The 23,541-nt window shown below is 38.9% G+C and overlaps 1 protein-coding gene across 3 annotated transcripts in view; it reads left to right on the top strand.

Moving 5' to 3' along the window:
• The window catches only part of LOC307041007 (neurexophilin-4-like), a 150,002-nt gene that overhangs the window by 28,251 nt on the left and 98,210 nt on the right, over positions 1-23,541 (top strand). For 2 of the 3 annotated variants that reach the window (XM_079684301.1, XM_079684299.1), the window contains one exon: positions 2,848-2,957. The exons of the other annotated variant lie outside the window; for it this stretch is intronic. The gene's annotated coding sequence lies outside the window, so the exon portion shown is untranslated. The remainder of the gene's footprint in view (positions 1-2,847; positions 2,958-23,541) is intronic. 3 annotated transcript variants of the gene reach the window in all.

The raw sequence follows: 23,541 nt of genomic DNA, 5'->3' as shown, positions 1-23,541 counted from the left end.
GAGCGCCAACGGTCAAAAAAGTGTTTTCCCCTCCCAGAGCTACCAACACAGCGCCCCCCAGATCTATGCCAAAAATTGCCCCTGCGTAGTACATACAGGCAATGTCTCAAGATTTAGCAAAAATACACCTTTATTGAACATATAGTAACACAAATACTACAAATCCACATAACAAACAATCAAAAATAAAGAAGGGTTGCCACTTATTATTATTTTAATAAAAAAATAAAAAGTAAGAAATAAATATATATATATTTATTTTTTTGGGTACCTGGCTGGCGCCCCCTAGCAGCGGTGCATATTTCAGCAGCGGCACTGCACCGCTGCTATTTGTTTTATGGGGGAAACACTGATATTTTTGGGTTAATCTAAAGTTTGTTCTCAAGTCATCTTTAAGCATGTCCTTGGGTTGTGTGGAACTGAAAACACAGCAAATAATACTTTTTTATTTTGAAAGCCTTTTTCAAAACTACATTTGTATGCCCTATTATCTCTTTGGTGGCATGTTCAGTATGCTTTGCAGTCCTTCTTACTCTAGGTAGACCCCAAACGGCTCACTCTGAATCAGCCTCCTTTATTTTTTCCCTCTTCCGCCTTCCTTTCTTTCATACACCCATACTTAAGAGTGGCCGTAGCCTGGACACTATTCAAAAGTCGTTCTCGCAACAAAGATTCGCTTGATCAGAATTGATTGACAAACCCACCACAGTATTACTGCGCAGAAATACATGAACCCACTTAAAAAACAAACTGATTATTGCCCAACTAACCAATGAAACAGAAAATTGTTGTAAAATAGCCAAAACTGTACAACTTTTGAATGTTAATTTCAGATGCCATTGCTTGCGTTTAGAAGCTGCTTTTAATGTGCCTTAGATGTTTGTATAATGTTTACAAGTCGCAGGATATGTTTATCAGGTTCACCATCCTTCTCTTTGGGTAAAGGGTAACTTTTTATTGCTGGCAGGTAGGAGTAGGGTCAGAAGCATGAAGCTTAATTTAAAATCTTTGTCGTTGGGCCTTTTGTGGCACATTTTGCACGGACGAGAGGAATTGTCCTGTGTACCGAGCAGACCGTTTGTCCGTCTGCCGCTCTGCTTCCCCCACAGAGAGCGGAGTTATTTTTCACTGAATTATCTCCCCTTAATGACCAAGGGATTCTAATTAAAGGCATGATTAGGGATCGTTCTTAAGCACCTTATTGGAAATTAAGTACAATCCATTCTTCCTGACAGCGAGTTTCTAGAGATACACTTTTGCTGATCACCACCTGAACAGCGGGGGGGGGGGGAAGATGCACAGTTTCTTTTTTTCTGTTGACACAGGCACTACAGGCCAGGCTTGTGGCCAGTTTTATCCAGAAATATTGTTGGGGTATCTTCAGATAGGATAAATGATACCCCCTCCCTGTCCTCTAGGAATGGATTATAATGCCTTTTTCACTCTCCATTTTCTTAATATTCACCATCCTCCTTAGCTATAAGGTTAATGCCTCATGTTTCATCTAAGTTATTTCACAAGTGAGACCCCCCAGGGTGCTAAGGCGCAATGGGAGCAGTGCCTTATTTTCAAGGTGCAAGTTAAAGGTGTTCAGTTTAGCTTTAACTCTTTACCTGACACCTCCAGTCCCATCAGAGCTGTGAAAATAAGATCTGGATATCTTGCAATTAAAGTAGATAGTTGATTAATCCATATGTTTTTATGAATGTGTCCTTTGGCTACTACCATTAAATCCTATAGAGCTTGTCCCATCTTATCTTTATACTGTGCACACACACTAATTAAATGAACCTGGAGTCACAGTATTATCTAAATAGTATACACAAGAAAAACAATTATATTACAGTCTATTGATTTGCTTGATGCAGCAATAGCAACTGTAGAGTATTGATCTCAACTAATTCAGCTATGTATTATTTGAAATGCATAAAACTTATCTTGTTATCCTACAATGTCTCTCAAAACAGAACAAAAATCCATGTAGTAGTCAGACTTTTACTGTTTATTTTGTACAGTACAGTGAAATTAAAGGTAACAGTTAGTCATCCTGAATCAATTGATAAACATGCGAGGACACATTGCCAACTTTTAGACTATTTTTCATTAGCAAAAAACTAAATAATTTCTTGATTTTCAATCAAGACCTCTGACCATAACCATTCCATACTCCCTTGAATTGTAAAGGTGTATGCTCTGCAATTACTGCATCGTTCACTATTCTGACAAAGTTTCTTGAAAAGGTCACTGATATCTTGCTAAAATTGAAAATCCTTTAGGAGAAGATTCTCTACCCTTTTGTAACCTTTACACAAGAATTCCCATTGGGTTGAATCATTGTGCAGCGGACGGGCTCATAAATCTATATCCTATTGAATGGATGTCTCCAATCAATGGCTTTGGGTGCTTGTATGTCTAATCACCTGGTCGCACCAATTGATCATGACAGCTGGGTCAGAACTAGGAAAGCAATTACCAATCACAATACATGCTGCTTGTGAGCGGTGTATGCATGTTCATACGTGTAATTATGTGCATACTTCGAAGCCTGTGGTACCTGCACAACTGTCTGTGAACTAATTGAGCTGCAGTGGAAGTAAATGGATTGCTGAGCCTCGGCTGTACCAGCTGAAGTGTGGAGAGTGTGTACGAGTTTGCAAGTGTGTGACAGGAAGGGTCAAATGTTCCCTGAGGGCCACAGGCACTCCTGACCCTCCTACAACACCAATTTAACCATTGGTTAGTCCATGTGTGGCACGAGGTGGCTGTCGATGGTGGGCTGTCGCCATGTCTGAGGGTTTGTGGATGTGTTCGGGTGACATCTTAACTAAGTCTGTTCCTATCAATTAGAGTGAAGAGGCAAAAGGCTGCAGCGCCAAGGGGAGGACAGAGGTGAGAGAGGGACAGAAGAGAAATATATTGAAGAAAGGAAACTGCAAGGCACAGCGGTGTTGAGAGAGGTGAGTGTTCAGCAAAGCTCTTAGATAACTACATTGGGATTACAGTCTTACTTCTGTGAGTTGGAGGGTGATAGAAAATGGCAAATGACTGCACAAATAATCATTAAACTTCTCAAAGTTATTTAAATCATATTGATAAAATAAGTAATTGCTTTTTTCTGTGACTAATAAAACATTATGTAGTACTACACATAAATATGGACTTAGTACATATATTGGTCACAATTCTTTAAAAAGCTAATTTAAATATTTCTTTATGTATGTCAAATAATAAACCCTGGCAAATAAACCATATTATTATCTTACTTTTGAAAGGGTATCCAACCACCCTCTGATAATTTTGTTTTTCTGACCTCTATTGGTTTAATTATATACTTGCTGTATTCGTACCGTATCTGCAAACTTGAATTTCCTTTGTCTTAGTTAATGTAGGACACTGTTAGACCCTAAACTAGTCACTGTTACCTGAAAGGTTTTGTTTTACTTAACTGTAGTAACATTCACTTACCCAAGGTGAGACTGTTAGCCCTCTGAACGTGACCTGGCACAACACAACTATTTGTTTGTGCTGGACAAGAGCAATTTACTTAAAGGATTTCAGCCAACAGTCCATGATGTGCCTCCAACACCCAGGACTTTGGATTTCAAGGTGAAATATCAAACCCTTTGGGTGTCGTGATGCATGTTTACACTATAGAAAAGCTTTAACTTTATCACATCCAACTCCCGGATCAACATTTGGAAGAAAAAGTTTGAGCCTGCAGTCCTATGGGGTGATGTAGAAGTGTACTCAGTACATTTCCGACCTCATCAGAATAAATCAACCAGTGAAGTGTCCTCAAACACAGATTTATTTAGCTTGGTTAAATGATTCTTAATCAGTTGAGCCCCGAGCCTGTTTTTCAGGTATTTTATCTTATATCTTCACTTCTAAAAGGGGAAAATTAATAATATTTTTTCCCAAAGCAATGATAAACCTGTGAACTGGATGTAGAAAAAGACAGAATCAATACAGATTTTTTTAGTTTTTAAAGTAAATTCAGATTGAACATAGTAAAAAAATGTAAATGATAGTGTCCGTCCAAAAAAACAAACATTACTTGTAGTGAAAACCACCCTTGAATGATGCGATAGTAGCAGGCTTGGAGTTTCGTCATTTTAGGGGCAAGGCCATTTGGCCTTTGGTGTCACACATTTTTTCAGGGCGCAAAGGCCACATACCAGGGCACAAAGGCCATTGAGTGGAAACATTTGGATTTGGAGCTTACAAATACATAACTTCACTTTTTGATTAGAAAAACACACGAATGACATGGAAAACAAATCACTTTTTTAATATCAATAATGTCAAACATTATATCATCATATAGGCCTATGCCTCCTTAGTATTACCGTATATAAAATAAAATACTCTACTTTGAATAATTAGTGTTTGATATGTTTTGCATCTACTACTTCTCCCATTCACAAATCAAAAATCAAATCAAAAAATCAAAAATTCTATTAATATGTAACAAATATATTCAATTTCAGAGCAGAAGAAACAGCATTCAAGGGTCAAACTCTGCACATACATCATTCAGCTGTGTGTGTGTGTGTGTGTGTGTGTGTGTGTGTGTGTGTGTGTGTGTGTGTGTGTGTGTGTGTGTGTGTGTGTGTGTGTGTGTGTGTGTGTGTGTGTGTGTGTGTGTGTGTGTGTGTGTGTGTGTGTGTGTGTGTGTGTGTGTGTGTGTGTGTGTGTGTGTGTGTGTGTGTGTGTGTCAATCAACTCCTCACAGCTCTGGTCAGAAACTGGACAAAAGTTAAACATGTACAAACCACAGACTGTCATGGCGAATACAATCGCTGCTTTAATTCTGTCTTTAGGACGTTGTTGTGAGTGTGGACGGAGCAGCTACAGGTTAGTTTAGCCTGATTGATCCATTCAGAAAACACGCATTTTAAAAGATTTTTCGCCTGTCGTCTTGTCTGCACACTTGTCAAAGCATTAATTCATGTTTTTTACTAACCGGTATCAGTATGTAGTTACTTCAGCATCATTTTGAAACGTGTATTACAATTAAATCACTGTAAAATAGGTTAATTTTCTCTAAGTTGTTTTTCCACCACAGTATTTACATGGAAATAAGCCCCGCCCCCTCTCCAGCGTGTCCTGTTTAAACGACAGGAATAAACACAGCTGACAGCCCCAGTGAAACTCCAGCGGTTAGAGCAATGCGAATATTCGAATTGCGTCCATTGTGAACGCAGCATAATGCAGTTCAGAAATCACTGTTCTGATGCATTTAAAACAACTTCGAGATTTTAACAGTATCAGGGGCACACAGGCCATGGTGGCTGTAGGAAGTACAATTATTTGTGGGGCATAATGGCCAGAGCGAGGGGCTACGACGGCCATGGCCGCCGTGAAAATCCTACCCTGGATAGTAGACTAAAAGCTTTAGGAATCCACACTATAACATAGTAAGTACCCTGTATCAAGATTGATGAAGTGACATTTTACCTTTTTAGAGAGATTTAGAAAGAGAAACCCACTTCTGGGGTCATTTGGGTGCATTTTCCATATCTATGGCCCCCCTTGTTCGATTTTGATGATTGACACCTCTTTTTAACCGTTAGAGCCAATGGAATCAAGGGGAGGTTCCTAAAATCCATCTAAACATTACCCATTGGTGAATGAGTGATGCACAGCGAGAATGCCCAAAACCGGAAGCTGTCATACAGTCTCGTAGGAGCTAATATGAAATCTCCGTTATTGACATAGATATGAAGATGGATTATCAGTAATCATTTCAAAGTGACAAACACATTGGATTAACCTATGGATTAACCTTCAGCAGCGTCTTTATCGTTTTAATGCCATTGAACACAACTTTTGATCAGAACAACAGCATAGGTAAGAATTTCTCCCGTGTTTTCTCCGTAATGCTACGTGGTGTGATGTCTGATTTCACTTCCCCTGTTGCGAGTTCTGATCGCTCAGTGTTGATACTTCGATGTCTGGAATCTGTGGTATCTCAGCTCGCTAATCGATATCTTGTTTGTGCAGATACGATAAGTAATAAGGGTATTTTACCTTGAGTTCTGTGCTAATTGCGTTAGCATTCTTTCACTCCGGGCTAATTCAGAGCCTTTGTTATTACCCTTTTGTTACGTTTAGCTAAACATGGTTAATATTTTCTGAAAGCTGAGTTTCTTCCCGTTAAGTGAGTATGAGACATTCATAGTTTATTAAATGTTAAGAAGCCCTCCGACGCTGTTTCTTGCAAGATGTTGTGCCCGCGGGGGCCGTGGGGTTTAACTGGTTAACTCACTCTCCTAGCCTCAGAAATCCAGGGTTGGTTTGGTTATGCCATACCAAAATGGTTAACTTCGAAACATCTAATAATATGATGTAAATTTGGCTGATGAAAACCTTAATTAAATGGTCATTTTGGCCCCGCAATGTGAAATCCATACAGACCTGTATGATAATGAGGCGACCCTCAAGGGCTCCTTTGACTCTTTCATGGCAGTTTTAGCACCTCTTTCCCTCACTTTATTCTCCTTCTGCCCTTCCTAATAAAAAAACTAATGTCACAACAGGACTTAGAAAAGCTTGTCCATGCTTTTATTTTCAGTAGACTCGACTACTGCAATAGTGTATTCACAGGGCTGACAGAAAAACCCATCAGAAAGCTGCAGCTGATCCAGAACGCTGCTGCACGTGTCCTCACTAACACTAAAAGAGTGGATCACATCAGTCCGGTTCTGAAATCTTTACATTGGCTTCCAGTCGGACAAATAATTGATTTTAAAGTTCTATTGCTAATTTTTAAATCATTACATGGTTTAGGACCAAAGGATATTGTTGAACTCCTGCATAATTACGAGTCATCAAGGTGCCGCAGATGGGTCTGCTATCGGTTCAGAGAGTAAAAACAAAACATGGAGAGGCAGCTTTTAGCTATTATGCCCCGACAATCTGGAACAAACTACCCAAATCATGCACGTCCGCAGAAACGCTTGCTATTTTTAAAACGAGACTAAAAACATATCTCTTTGCCGCTGCTTTTAATTGAGATGCTCATATTCAAACTACAGTATGCCTTTTAAACATGTATTGTATACCTGTGGTGTTTATTTTTATTTTTTTATTATCTTTGCAGTGTTTCCCACAGATCTGAAATATACTTGGGGGGGTGGTGGTAGCGGGGGGGGGATGGGGGGTTGAGGTGACGTGCAACAACATTAACCTTTCTGTTGCTCGCTTGTTAGCAGACCATTCATGCGATGGCAGAGCGAACAGGTACAGGCAGGGCCCATAATGATAGCCCTATAGTTTAAATCTACTACCCACACATAAACATATGGAAATGGGTTACTATTTAAAAAAAAAAAGTATTTATAAATGTATTTAGGAACCTATCCATGTGATTATAAGTGGGGGTCGACCTCAAATCCTCTAGGGGGGTCCGGGGGCATGCTCCCCCGGTAAGATTTTAATTTGAGTTAAATGCATCAATCTGGTGCATTTTGAGGGGAAAATAAAGAGACTAGATCTATGGAAACACCTATATTAAACAGAACTGTATACATTTCAATAATCATAAAATCATGGCCATAACCAATAACATACCATTTCCAATATGAAAAAAACACTGAAACTTATAGTTATGAGTGTGTCTGTGCTCCTGAACCAGCCTCTCCTGTCTCTCTCCTCTCTCCTAGTTTTAGCTCTCAACAAGTTTTAAAAGTGTATCTTACCTTTTTTCACCTAGTTAACTTTTTATTTATTTATTCATGCATATTTTACTAATCACATTACATGACATTTCATTTAGCTGACGCTTTTATCCAAAGCGACTTATAATGACCGATTACAGAGACATTCTCCCTGGAGTAACTAAGGGCTAAGTGCCTTACTCAAGGGCAAACTAGAATGAACTCACAGCCTTCCGATCTTCAGCCCACCTCACTATCCATTAGACCAATCACTACCCTCTCAAATGGAAATATGTGTTTACATAAATGGTGACCACACCGTTTGAGACCCACTGAGAACTTAGACTAAGTTAACTATCTAAACACTCAGAGTCCTTTACCTCAACTGAGCTGAGGTTATCCCGAGCTTGAATGACACACAGAGACCAATCAAGGGCTTTGATTTATGATCTGTATGACAGTGGCCATGTCGGCAGGCCACAGGCCATCATGTAGACAGCCAGTCACCCTGTGTGAGGCAGGCCACTTAACAGGCCAGAAGGAGGCGAGATCAGAGCAAGGGAGCGAGGGATCATTGTCCACAAGTTAATCGATCGCAGATGGCGTCGTGGTCACGGACGAATAAAAAAAAAAAATATATATATATATATATTATTTAAAAAAATTAAAATAAAAAATAAAAATACCTAAATGGGTCGCGAAATATACTTGGGCGGCCGTTAATATACCTGGGCGGCCCGCCCAAGTATAGTCTATGTGTGGGAAACCCTGCTTTGTAATGCATGTTGTAAAATTGTATAATGTGTTTTTAATGTATTTATTCCTAAAAAGTCTTTTAATTTGTTTTGTAAAGCACTTTGAATTGTCGTGTACAGAAAAGTGCTATATAAATAAACTTGCCTTGCCTAATGTCAAGGCCTTTTTTATATTCTGCATATATAAACAGCCAAACATACAGTACTATAGGTCATCTTGTGAGTCTGTAAAGATGCATGGATATCAAGCAGAGACATTGAATTTTTCATTGTTTTCCAACAGAATGCTACTTTGTGTGAAAGACCTCACAAGGCAGCAGTTTCATATTTACCAAAGGGATAAATCGTCCGGTATTTTACCGAATAATTTCTTGACTAAATTCTTCTTTATCGAATTCTTTGTTCACCTTCCTTTTGATTTCTTCTGGAAACACTTGTCCTAGAGCACTGTTGCAAATCCACTGGTATTGCAAACAAATATGCTTACATGCAAAAGAGATAGAAACAAGATTAATAAATAAAATATGAATGAAACGGCCAGCACAGTTTATAATGTAAGAGTTGACATCCTAATACATACTGGCCATTCAATGGGTGTTCCATCACAATCAGCCTGAGATATAGATGTAGTGGGCTTCTTGTGTATCAGACAGTGCCTCATCAATCTTAGCGGCTCTGTCCCTACAACAAAAAGGAGAGGAAAGCAAATTGCTGTATTTAATTAATACACTGCCTCCTTTGTTACACTGCTGCTCAGCATCTTTCAGTCCACAGTGAGAGAGGAGGTACAACAGAAACTCATTCACACAGCGCTGTTCACACACAGCAAACACAAAAGAGAGAGAGAGTGGTAAAAAGATGGAGAAAGAGAGAGGGTCTAAAAAATGAATGGCCGAGCAGAACGGGCTGCATCCATCGGCAAACTTTATAATGAATGTCTAAGTTTGGCAAGCATGATGGATGAGTCGGGAATGGTGTTTGTCACAAATGCAATCTTCTTTGAATCGCTCTGCTGTTTACTAGTTCAGGGCAAGGCCTCATGTGCAGTGCTGAACCAGCTAGAGCGTTACCCTAATCATGTCATTAACATTTAATGATCTGACAATTAACTCAACGACTACAGAGCACATATGTATGACTGATATCTCTTATCATCGTGTGTAAATGTTAATCTTGTTATACTTGTTTACAGTTACATATTGGACAATTAAGGCAAAGCCACAGAGTATTAAATTAGCTTTGAGTGGTGTGTTGTAGCTGCGGAACTAAGTTGACATAACATTTATACAGTACGGGGGTCCCTCTTTGCTGAACCTCACCGCTGGGCTGAGTGAGCTCACTGTGATCGCTCAGAAATCAGGTTAGCTCAGTCAAAAATCTTTTGATGGTCGTACTGAGAGGAAAAAAACGTTTTATCCAACATAATTCATGGTCTATCTCTTTAAGTGGCAGGAAAGAAGACATTCTGTGTTGGAATTGAGGTATTTGACCCGGTGTCAAGAGATGCTGCGTTACTTGTCTGATCAAACAATGAAATGCGCAATACTTAATGCATTGAATGAGTCGAAAAACATAGTTTTCAAATTTGGGTTTGACCTTGAGATCCACTTGATTTACACTTGACTATAAATGATCTTACCACACATTAGCCATGGTCCTGTGTTTGACTTTGCGATTTTGCAATTGACTTAAAGGTGCTTTTTGCTCTTAAACAAGTACATGTATGAATATCTATCTACAGTTAAATCACTTCTGTCATATACAATATGTAGTTAATTAAATTACAACTCAGATGAACTTTTACCCATTTGTGGTGAAGAAGCTCAAAAGTCTCTAAAACGATGTCATTTTCAGAATTTCTTTCTATATGAGAGCTGATGTCATGGAATGCTGTTGGCTGCATTACATTTTCTAATAACTGCCCACCGCTGCTGTCCGGGCAGAAGGTCTCCTCCAGTCTGCTCGGTCCAAAGGACGAACAGCAGGGTCCATTTCTCAGAGATGTGGGTGGCCGGCTGCTTGCCCACCCATCAATATCATGCAAGTATGTTGCAGTGACCCGCCATGCGTGTCCCCTCAACTTAGATCAATAACATGAACAGATTGTACACCCCCCCACCTCCACTCTCTGAGGGATTAGTGTGTGCCTTTTCAACATCATTATCATATATCCCCTCTTTGAAAGGGCAGTGTCAGCTAGGCTGTTGGAACCCTAAAGCAATTAAATTGACAATATAAGATCTGTGAGATATAATGGAATAGATAGTAGTTTAGTGTAACAGATGATGGAGCAGTCACATGATTTGAGTGAGGGTTATTTTAATAAATTGTATTGAATATATTTCTCAGTAAAGACTCATCAGATCATTTTAAAGCATTGTGATACATGTGTGGGATAACAAAGGCTATAGTGGCACACACATCAGCTGAGGTAAAAAACACGAAAACCAAGATGCAGGAAATCATCACTCACACACACTGGGTCAAAAACAACCCAAAAGGAGACGCGTCAATTCTCAATGGAAAAGAGGGCACGTGGGATCAGGGGGGGAATGAAAAGAGAGGAAGGAGAGGTGTTCACCTTGAGAGTGCTCATCCATTACAGGAAGGCTGAGGCCCGCTCTGTCACACTGTCACAGTGATGCCACCTCTACACCACCCGAAAGGTCACCTAGCACTTCATTGCTCTGCCTCAAACACAAAATACACACACACACACTCCATTTGTGTATTTACAAAAAAGCAGATGAACACACTCCCATCTGTCGCCCTATCACTGACAAGTCGCCGCCGCAGCCACACAAACACAAATAGGCACAGATATGCAAACAGCTACTGTTATGGTGAGAGGGAGATAATGTTCCACCTGTCACTTTTAAACAAAAACGGAAAAACATTTAAATATGTTGTACCGTTTAGCATGGAACCACTCTTCTTCTGGACTGTGAAAAGGAGTTTACCTACAATTCTTTGCATCCCACCAAAATTTTTATGTATGACCTAATTTACTATAGATCTAACCTTGTTGTGCACGGTGCTGTTTTGGTCTCATTCTGCTCCTGTCTCTGTGTTTGCAAAGTGTATCAGGTCTGCAGGGAGCACATATTATATTTCTATATATGAAATCACACCTTATGAAAGATACAGAAACTATTGATGTGCTTTTGTGTGGATTCCCATTGTAGCACATTTTACACACTGACGTTAATACTCCTTTTACACTGGAGTAAACGACAGAAAAAAACCTTGTTCAGTTTATGGATGAATAACCGGGGCTCCAACCAGCTCCACTATATTACACTCTGTTTCTCATATGCGTCGTTATAACTACATTTTGGTTATTTCATTCTAGATTTCTGTATTCATTTTTTTGTTGTTGCCGCAATGTATTTATTTCCCTCCATCCATAGTCATTTAAAGTAACAACAAAACGTAAATCTGAAAACAATTATAGAAACAGGAGCTAGCTTTCCAAGTGAAATAACAGATTGTTGGTAAGAAAGAGTGAGGGTGGAAGACAGTAGTGTAATGAAATATGTGATTTTCTGTTCTAAAAATAGACACATTTCAGGTTGGTCAACATGATCATCAAAATCAAATTTCAAGAAAAAATGTTCACCAAATACATACATTTTGGATGATTGGACATTTGGGTGATAATGCACCTTAAGCTGATGGATAACGGCAAAAAAGCACCACAAGAAGAATAGCGTATGCACTTTAGCATATTCAGACTCTAACAAAATCACATGGATAAAGTGTTTGTAATGCATGAACTGTGAAGAACAAGACTTAAGAGAGGGAGGTAAAAAGAGTTGCAAAGGTTGGCGAAAGAGGAATGAAGGAGTGAGAGTGAGTCAGAGAGGTGAGAGAGGATATGGCAGGCGGACTCTGCTTCTTTAGGATCTGGAGAGAACAGGTGGTGTTATGATATCAGCGTGGTGCTTTAGAGGCTGCCGAAGCACAAATGTTCATCTAAGCGGCCAGTTAGCGGTTACCTTAGCATCTGCTTGCAGAGAAGAGCCTAGCAGCAGGACATTTAGGACCATCAATAACCCAGTAAACCTGCCACCTTTCTGCAGTATGGAGTTCAACAGACTGCATTTTAGGGTTGCTGGGTCCGAGATCTATGGAATCAGTAGACTACTTTGTTTATGAATAATGACACTTTTTATAGTCTGGTTGCTTATAAATGTTGAACTTTAGCATGAGGCTATATAAGTTTGACATGTCTCACTACGTTATTATTATTTGGAGCCTCAGTACAAGGTGCTTCTGTTTATTGTTTCTTTAATGCCTCAAAACAATGTAGGTTTCAGAATAATCTTTGCTGATAAGACTTTCTTTTAAGTTGTGTTTTTGGTTGGTCTTGTCAATACTTCTAACTGTTTACTATCCCATATCTCACTTAAGGGAAACTTAAGTGGAATATATCAGTAGAAATAAAAATACACAAGTACCTAAAATGTTCATAACCACAGTTCTTTAAGAAATCTACTACAGTCCTCTTCATGAAAATGACAGGTTGATGATAATGCACCTAAAACGGATGGATAACTGCCAAAAACAGCAAAAGAAAAAATAATCTATGCAATTTTCCACATCCATTCATATTCTATCACAAACACAAGTGAAAAACAAACTCTCACTCTCAGTCATTTTCTTGGAAGCATTTTAATGCAACTTTTCTTTTGATCCAATAGTTATGTGATCAGTTTTTCAGTGCTTTCTGCTTCTTTAATGCCTCAAAACAATGTAGGTTTCAGAAGAAGAAATCATTTTAATAAAAAAACTTGATCTTAAATACAAAATGTCCCCATGTTTCGCTGGACATATTTTCATTATGTTATTATCATTACATATTTTTGTTCTTAATTATAACAAGTCTCATGTGACTTTCATCATATTGCCCCGCAGTGTTCAATAGCTTTGATGTGCAGACAGTTTCCATCAGCATCATTAATAATCCACACTAACAGTAAATGCTGCCAAGGGTATTATAGCTCAATAATAGGAGACCATATACATCACTATGTAACCCCCTTATTAACACAAGAGTTACCATAGCAACTAACACATAACTATTACAAAACCGTGCTTGATTGAAATAATGGCACAGCTGGATGTGACTTTAAACATTGTAAGTTCTCGGATTAAAAACTCTTATTACAGGTAATTCTTTGTTACATTCAGGAAAAAGTCAATTATGAGGCTGTCAATTATAGTGATTAGCTACTTTAAGTGCATGTAGTAGGACATTTTTCTACAGGTCCAGTAAATTCTTTGAGTAAATATGTGCTGCGAATGAAATAATGACATATGTAAAGAGCACCAACTGCAGCCCCAGAAAATAACTTCAATGTTGGATAACTATGCAAAAAACTATTTTAAAATGTTAAAAAAGCCAAGCCTTTCTAAAAAAACTGTGCATGAAAACTACGATATTAATGCTAGAATTGTGTTTCTTTCACATAAACTATGCTTAATGTTAGTCAACTAAAACACTTGGATTAACTTAAAGGTCTCCTATTATACTATTTTTAGGCATATATTACAGGTCTCAGATATATAAAAAACATGTCTATGAAGTATTTTGCTCAAAATACCAAACAGATCACCCATTCTAGCATGCCTCATACCCCTCTATCCCAGCCCTGTTAGAGAAGTGCTGATTCTGGGTCCGTAGCTTTAAAAAGAAAAAAAAGAGGAGAGCTCATGCAGGATAATTCTACCCAGATACTCGGCTAAATGCTGCCGTGATTAAACGCCATATTATGCTCCAAACTAGGGGTGGGCGATATGACGATATATATCGTCGAGAAGATATTAGGTCTCCACGATATGACTTTTCAGAGATATCATATCTATCGTGATACAGAGAGTCACTCAGTCATAGAATGTGACGGCCATGCTTTGCGATGCGAATATTCTCACCCTAATCGCTGGAGTTTCACTGCGGCTGTCAGCTGTGTTTACCCCTGTCATTCAAACAGGACGCGCTGGAGAGGGGGCGGGGCTTATATCCATGTAAATACTGTGGTGGAAACCAACTACGACAAAATTAACCTATCTTACCGTGATTTAATTGTAATACACGTTTAAAAAATTATGCCGAAGTAACTAAATACTGATAACGGTTAGTAAAAACCAAGCTGTCTAGTCAGGATTCGGACAGTATTGCACTTCATTTATTGTCTTGGTTGATTCTGTTGGCTTATATTTTATTTATATTGTTTTTCCCTTTTGAAACAGATGTTCAGTTATGCTAAAGTATTTGTTTGCACTTCAAGTCTAAAGTTTACATTTTAATTGTTTGGCACTGACTTTTCCTCATTGATGTTTTATGTTTTACTTAGTTATGTTTTACTCTCCTTTTCATCTTTATTGATGTTACATCACTGCTAGTGCTACCTAAAACAGAAAGTGAATTTTTATACTGAGAAACTGTGCCTTGAATATTTTATTTTATTTAGCAAGAGGGTGCACTTTACTTGGTGAAGAAACCAGTGTTAACGTTTGTTGTGTAGGGTGTAAGCCTTTAATTGTTCATTCAGGGATTCATTGCAGAATTCAAACCAGCTTGAAATTGTATTTTGGTCTGTTACTCCTTTTTATTTTAGTTGTTGTTACCTTGTAGGTGGTTGTACTGTTAAGTAACTTGAAAAATAACCATAATAAGCGACATGAAAACATATCGTGATAAATATCGTCTATCGTGATACTGCTTGAAATATATTGTGATATTATATTTTTCAATATCTCCCACCCCTACTCCAAACCACATCAAGGATTATTTCTGAAACAGTTTGGAGCTCAAATGCTTTTTCTCTCACAGGCTTACCACAAGATGGGTTCCTTTTTATATCTGGCTTTTTTACACATACTCTCTCCAGGACAGGTTAGCTCTGAGTGTTAGCGATGCTTGCTAATGTAAACATTGACCATATTACTTCAAAAACACGTTGCGCATTGTTTCTGATACAGTGGCGTCTGGTAGCAAAGCCAGCCCACATTTCCGATATGTCATCGTGACCGCAGAAAATCTGGATCAGCTCCGTTGTCCTCCCGTATTTAGAGATGTGGGTAAGGAGGAAAAGCGAGAGGGTTTTATTTTTGGAAACTTTGTGAGTCTCCTGACACACCGGGGACACATATTTATATATAGAAGACATCCAAAAGTTGCATTTTGCATAATAGGGGACCTTTAAAAAAAGATAGTGGTTACAGTTAATAAAAATGCAAATGTTGCACTGATGCTAATGCTCTGATGTGCTGTATGCTCTAAACCACTACACTTAGCTGCACATCTTCGCACAGATCATAAATGCTCTCAGGCATCAAAAGCTTGCATCTATCTATTAAACGTAGTATGTACAATATTCTTATTGTTATAGCTTATGGCTGCGGTCAACCCTAGTTTATTTTACAATTCCTATACGTTTTTCTCCATAAATCAATGATTTGTTAATGAGAAACTTTAGTGCTCTTTGGTTGTTTATATTCTCAAACAGGGAAACAACAATAGCATCTCTCAAAACAACCCTGTCATTTATTAAAGGTGGGGTATGTCATTTATTTCAGAAACACTTTTTGTTTTATTCCGTGGAATGCTCTTAACATCCTGATAGCAAGGAATACAATTTTTTTTTTAAATAAACTTTATCTTCCTTTTTCTTAAACGACCCATACAGTTTCAGTTTACAGTTCCCCCCCCCCACCCCTACAGAATAAGACAAGATTAATTGTACAAAAATATTTTTGAAATAATAAACAAACAGATGGTTGAAAACACAGCACACATACAGTACAAAAAAAAATAAAATGGGTCGAGATACATGTTAATCATGGTTGACTACAGAAGATCTGTGTTCTAATTCAGTTTTTTTTTTTTTAATAAATATAAATCAGTTAGGGAAGAGTAGGCAGTTTTCAAACTTTCCATGTCCATGTAAATGGTTGCCAGGTCCTATAAAATGTACAAGTGGAGCCACCCAAAGTACACTTTATTTTCTCCATGTGTAGAAACATCATAAGTTATGTCACCCATGAGTGGGAGACGCCTCCTGCTTCCACCTCATAAGTATAAGTCGCCTCGCAATTAGGGAAGCAAAAGCAACAGCGTTTGAATAATGTCTGTAAAGGACAATGTCATCCGGGACGACTCCAAAAATTGCAGTAAGAGGAGAAGGGGTACATTTTACTTTAAAGATCTTAGAAAACGTATCAAATATGGATGTCCAATAATAATTTGGACATGTCCATAAGTATGGATGAGGGACCCTGTTACTGACTTACATCTGTTGCATAAGGGATCTACCCCTGGATACATCTTTGCTAGTTTTTCCTTTGATAAATGAAGGCGGTGTAATACCTTGAATTGGAGAAGGCCATGTCTGGCACAAATTGAGGAAGAGTGAACTCTTTGAAGGATGGACTGCCTATTATCATCTGTTATTTCAAATGCTAGATCATCTTCCCACTGAGATCTGATTGTCGAAAGAGAGGGAGAATGCAGGGAGGAAAGTACATTATACAACACCCTAATTACTCCTCTATTCTGCACATTTATTTCAAGAATTCTGTCTAAGGTTGTTTCCGCTGGTTTATTTGGAAACTGCGGGTATTTGCTACGTGTGAAATTTGGAAATATCTGAAAAGATGGCCAGGTGGAATACAAAATGTTTCTGTCAACTGACTAAATGAGGCAAATACCTTGTTTATATACAGATCTTCAAAACTACGTATTCCCCCATTATTCCAGATCTTAAAAGCAGAATCCATCACAGAGGGTGGGAACATATGGTTTGAGTAAATCGGTGATCGTATAGACATCATATGTAATCCAAACCGTTTCCTACACTGTACCCAGATTCTAAGAGAATGATATACTAATGGATGACTCTTGTAGGTATACAATTCCAATGGAAGAGCTGATCCAAGCAAAGCCGGCAATGAAGTTCTACCGCAGTAGGCGTATTCAAGAATCCAAACTGGTGTCTCTGTAGAAGGAGCACTTAGCCAATAGAGCATACGCCGTACATTCACCACCCAATAATATAATTGAAAATTGGGTAGGGCTAGCCCTCCTGATTGTTTTGTTCTCTGAAAGAAATCTTTACGAATCCTAGGGGTTTTATTATTCCAAATAAATGCAGAAATATATTTGTCCAGAGTATTAAAATCCTTTTTTCGTATACAAGTTGGAATACATTGAAACAAATATAAGAATTTAGGTAGGGTGTTCATTTTTACTACATTAATGCATCCAATTAGCGATAATGGGAGATTGCCCCATCTCTGAAAATCTTTCTTAGTACGTTCAAGAAGGGGGGTAAAATTTTCCTCAAATAACTTTCTATACAGATTAGTAACCTTGATCCCCAGATACGTCATGTGATCAGTTTTTACCTTAAATTGAAATGTTTCAAATTAAATTCCTCTGGCTTTAGAGTTTATGGCGAGTAGTTCACTTTTGTTTACATTTAATTTATAACCTGAGATACTACCAAAATCCTGAAAAATTGCAAGTGCATGGGGAAGAGAGCTTATAGGGTCAGAAATGTAAAGTAATAGATAATCGGCATATAATGACACTTTATGCTCCTTGCTTGCCCTTTGGATTCCTTTAACTCTGTTGTCAGTTCGTAGTTTAATTGCTAATGGTTCAATACATATTGCGAATAGAAGTGGAGATAAGGGGCATCCTTGTCTGGTCCCATGATTGAGAGGGAAATACTGGGAGTGCGTGGCATTTGTCCTAACCCGAGCCATGGGTGAGTTATATAGGAGTTTTATCCATGAAATAAAATTCTGGCCCAGTCCAAATTTATCGAGGGTGTAATATAAGTAATCCCATTCCACCCGGTCAAATGCTTTTTCAGCATCTAGCGATAAGGCTATCTCAGGTAATGGGGACGATAGGGTATACATAATATTAAAAAGCCTACGTCAATTGAAAAAGCCCTGTCCTACCCTTCACAAATCCTGTTTGGTCTGAAGAGATGATCGAGGGCAGATACTGTTCAAGTCTGAGAGCAAGTGTTTTTGACAATATTTTAAAATCAACATTTAAGAGCGATATTGGGTGGTAGGAGGAACATTCTAGTGGTCTTTATTTGGTTTCAAAAGAAGTCAGATTCTTGTTTGCTCAAGTGTAGCGGGGAGACATTTTGAGTTAAAGCATTCTATATACATTTCTCGTAAAAGTGGAGATATGCTCTCACTAAATGCTTTGAAAAATGTAACGGAAAACCCATCTGGGCCTGGAGATTTTCCGCTTTGCATTGACTTGATGGCCATTTTAATTTCTTCCAGGGTAACTTGATTTTCTAGTTTACCTTTACTATGCGAGTCCATGGTCGGAACTGGCAATTTATCAAAAAATGTGTCCAATAGCTCAGGTTTGTTTAATGAGTCATATTTATAAAGGTTAGAATAGAGGTATTGAAAACTCTCATTGATCTCGTCTGGCTCTTTTGTAATATGTCCAAATTGTCTTTTGATTTCAGGGATTATATGTATAGATTCCGATTTACGTAGCTGGTGGGCTAACAATTTGGAGGCTTTTTCCCCATGCTCATACCATAATCGTCTAGACTTTCGCAGCATTTTTTCAGATTGTTCAGTTGAAAGTAGATTAAATTCAGTTTGTAAATCAAGCCTTTGCTTGTAAAGATCTGGAGAAGGAGTGGCTGAGTGTTGATGATCTAATTTCATTATGGCATCAGTTAATTCAATTAAACGTTTTTGTTTTTTAGTAAACGAACAGTAAGAAATGATATGGCCCCTTAAGAACGCCTTCAAACTTTCCCAGATGGTTCTATAAGTAACATCAGTAGTTATATTTGTTTTGAGAAAAATATCAATCAAACTTCGAAATGTACTGAACAAATCCCTCATCAGATAGCAAGAGAGCGTTAAACCTCCATGAATAAACTGAGTATTGATTTTGGAAACTGAGCTCTAAAACCAGAGGACTATGATCAGATATCACAATACTATTATATGTGCATGCTTTCACATTAGATAATAGCTTTTTGTCAATAAAAAAATAATCAATACGCGAATACGTTTGATGCACTGGAGAAAAAAAGGAGTATTGCCTAGTCGATGGAAAAAGAAATCACCAAGCGTCAACAACCCCATCGGTCTCCAAATATGACTGTAAAACTAGAGAGGACTTTGAGACTGGTGAGGCTCTTGTGGAGGAACGGTCTAATGTAGGATTCATAATCATATTCATGTCACCCCCCAGTATTAATTGGTGATTATCAAGACAAGGTAATGAGTGAAGAAATGTTCGAAAAAAATCACTATCGTCACAATTGGGGGTGTACACATTAGCTAAAATTAGAGGGGTGTTAAATAATGAGCCCGCCACAACTACATAACGGCCACTTGGATCAGCGTTTACATCAGAGACCACAAACGGAGTTGATTTATGAACAAGAATCGCAGTACCCCTAACTTTATTATTACATTTAGAATGAAACATTTGTACCACCCAATCTCTCTTAATTTTAGGATGATCTTGAATTTTGAGGTGTGTTTTTGGGGGAAAGGCAATGTTCACTTTGAGTTGTGAGAGATGGGAGAATACTTTGTTGCGTTTGGTTGGGTGATTAAGTCCTCTAACATTCCAGCTGATAAAATTTAATATTGCATCCATCCTTTCTTAAAGTTGAGGAAGTAGGAACTGCCATCAACATTTACCGGAGGGGGAAATATGAAGAATAACGTGGTACTTTTGGTGATACATTTGAATTAGCATTGCAACTATAGTCAACCTTAATACAACAAACAGAGACCAAGTAAAAACAGACAAAAAAGCAAAAAGTAAAAACATCAACCCATTATCCTCAGTATCATCCTCTCTAGAGAAACGACACAAGACTCCCAAAGCTTCCTAGCTTTCCCTGAGATCACGATACACACTCCTAACCTCAAACACTGTCCCTTTATTAATAATGTGTTTGAACTATAATCCTTATTTTAAACCAGTGGTTCTCAAACTTTTTCTGTCAGGCCCCCGCTTTGGAGAAAAAAAAAAGTCGGGCCCCCCCAACACGAATAGTCAGGCTCAGGGGTGCTGTGGGGTAGCTTGACGTTTCATAGAGGGTGCTTAAACATTTAGGGTTTCCCATTAATGTACCGGGCGCTACAGTGGAATTTTCTACTGCAACACTCCCCACGCACATACACAGTGGGCCTGCGACTGTTACAATGAAGGCTTGATAATCAGCTCACGGCATATAGGTGTAAGCAAGGGTAAAGTGCTATTTTTATAGGTGGGGAGTGGACCTCACATAGGGGGGTCAGGGGGCAAGCTCCCCCGGGAAGATTTATTTTTAAATATTGAAGTTAAATGCATCAATCTGGTGCACTTTGAGAGCAAAATTAAGAGATCTATGGATACAGTACATCTCTCAGCACCCATATGAAACAGAACTGTAAACAGATTTACTTTTTCTTTATGGATATTTTACTAATCACCCTTTTAAACTTTATTCTTGTTTTACTGTCATATAGTATTTCATACCTGTTTTTCATTTATTCTCTTATTTTTTTATAACTATAATGATCATATAAACGTGTGCCTCGGAAATAATTGTTTACATTAATGGTGACCAAAACGTTTGAGAACCAGTGAGATAACACTGAGAGAGTCCTTTAGCTCACTGAGTCTCTCAGTCTGACGGGAGAGGACACTCCTCCACTTTGTTGTTGAAAAAACTCCTTATATCCGTTAGCGTAGCTCGCTAGCACCAGAAGCTAACAACAACAATCTCCGGTACCAGTGCGCTCTCTCTCTCTCTCTCTCTCTCGCTTGCGCACAGAAAATGGCTCGTTCCACACACAAACAGAGAGCCAAGCTTTAATGAAACACATAGACCCAGACGTAATGGTACTGCATCATATTATTTTTGAATCAATAATTTTTCAAATTATGATTTTTTTATTTTTTATTAATCTTTTTTTTATTTATTTGTATAACAATTTTTCCTCCTGGTCTCTCACGCCCCCCCTGTCATGCCTCTGCGCCCCCACTTTGAGAACCACTGTTTTAAAACAATGACTATATTCATGCAATACACTAATAAAGAGAGTCAACAAAACGGAGAGAACAAAAACAAAAACATCAGCAAATGTAGGTGAAAATAACAATACAAATAAAAAGGACACCTTTAAATCACAGCCACACCTTGCGATTACAGTGTACAACAACTGTGGACTTGCAACGTGATTACCCGGACCACCCGATGAACAAAAGCGAGCACACTACAGCGGGGCCTGCCCTTTAACCCTGTGACGTCGGTTTGTTTACAAAAGGAGCTTTAGCAAAAAGAGCTAACAGATAACCCGGCAACCAGTTCCACAATTATGCCCTATATAACACAACATAACTGAATTTTAGAATACGGGTGAAATCAAAAGCGTACCTCACTTTAAAGAATAAAAATGTACGCCGGTAATTAAATCCAGTCCAATGAATGGAAATAATCTATGCAACAACTAAACGTTAATGCGGGTCGCTACTTTATAACGATTCCAATAAGTAGACAGACTCATGTCAGGCTTAGGCTTCAGCTGAATCAAACAGAGGACCGTTAATAAGGTCCTTGAAATAATTAGTCAGTAGTTTCGAATCGGCTTCTTTTTTCCCCTCTCGCCAACTCACATTCAGGCTGGTCGGAACTTGGCCATGACAAAGTCCTTTGCCGCTTGCGGGTTTTCAAACATCTTCGTCTGCCCGATAAAGGAGATCCGAAGACGAGCTGGATACAGGAGACCTTACCGGACATCCTCTTCTTTACGCAGGAGTTCTTTCACTTCGCTGAATGCCGCTCTGCATCTGCTCAGGTCGGCGCTGTAGTCTGAGAAGATGAGGATTTGTTTTACTTGGAACTCCAGCCGTCCCTTCTGCCTGGCCAGGCGCTGATTGCTCCTTCTCCTGAAAGTAATGAACCCGAAGGATGAACGGGCGCCGTCTGTCCCCCTCTCGAGGAACCTTAGCTGTAGCCCGATGAGCCCTGTCCAGGATCGGGGGCTGCTCTAAGCCGTTAGGACCTCCGAGAACCTCATAAGGAGTCCGGCGATAAACTGTGTAGGGTTTCCCTTCTCCAAACCCTCTGGCATTCTTATGATACGTAAGTTGCACCATCTTCCCCTGTTTTCCAAGTCATCCGTCTTCTCCTGTAGCTTCTTGTAGTCACTGTTCAGGTTAGCGTAACGCGTCTCCATTGCCTGCAAGCGGGCATCAAAGCTGTTCAGCCCTTCTTCGTGGGCACGTAGTTTGTCATGGCATTCATCCTGAGCGATTTTTTGCGGAGAGATGGCCCGTCTGATCTCTTCACAGAGACTGTTATTCTCTTCTTGAATAACTTCCTTGACAATCTCATGGAATGCCTGTAGCCAGGGCCGGCCCTAGACTTTTGGGGGCCCTAAGCGAGCTTTGGCTTAGGGGCCCCCCTCACTCTAGTGCGTTCTCACTACACACAACATGGAACCAACTTTTGTCTTATGATGTTAGCATAAGCACACATATTGTATAAATAAGCATTTAAACACCATGGACCTAGCCTCCTCTAGGGGGGTCGGGGGCATGCTCCCCCGGGAAGATTTGTTTTTAAATATTGAAGTTAAAGCATCAATCTGGTGCACTTTGAGAGCAAAATTAAGAGATCTATGGAAACATCTCTCAACACCCATATGAAACGGAACTGAACAGATTTTCCTTTATGGATATTTTACAAAAATCACTTTCAAACAGTATTCTTGTTTTACTGTCATATAGTATTTCATAACTGTTTTTCATGTATTCTCTCTGGCAGTCCATCTCATAATGTTCACATATAAACTAGCTGTCAATAGGAATATCATTCAGAAGAATTATAATTTCATGCAAAAATCGGTCACAAAAAGAGGTTGCGCATTTAGATTCAGGTGTTGTTATGGCAACGTCAGTGGTCAAACAGCCACATTTACTGCTGCAAATACGTTCAAACCATAGACTGTATATATAAATGGACGTAGGGTCCGTGACGTCACCCATAGGATTCTGCAGAGTTGCCGAGAAGCCCTTAGTAGGCGGAGTTGGCCACTAACGGATCGACACTGACGTCAGA

The sequence above is a fragment of the Notothenia rossii genome (genome assembly GCF_949606895.1).
Source record: "Notothenia rossii genome assembly, chromosome: 5".
NCBI lineage: Eukaryota > Metazoa > Chordata > Actinopteri > Perciformes > Nototheniidae > Notothenia > Notothenia rossii.
Note: the sequence above shows the minus strand (reverse complement) of the source record. Positions and strands in the feature narration are given on the sequence as shown.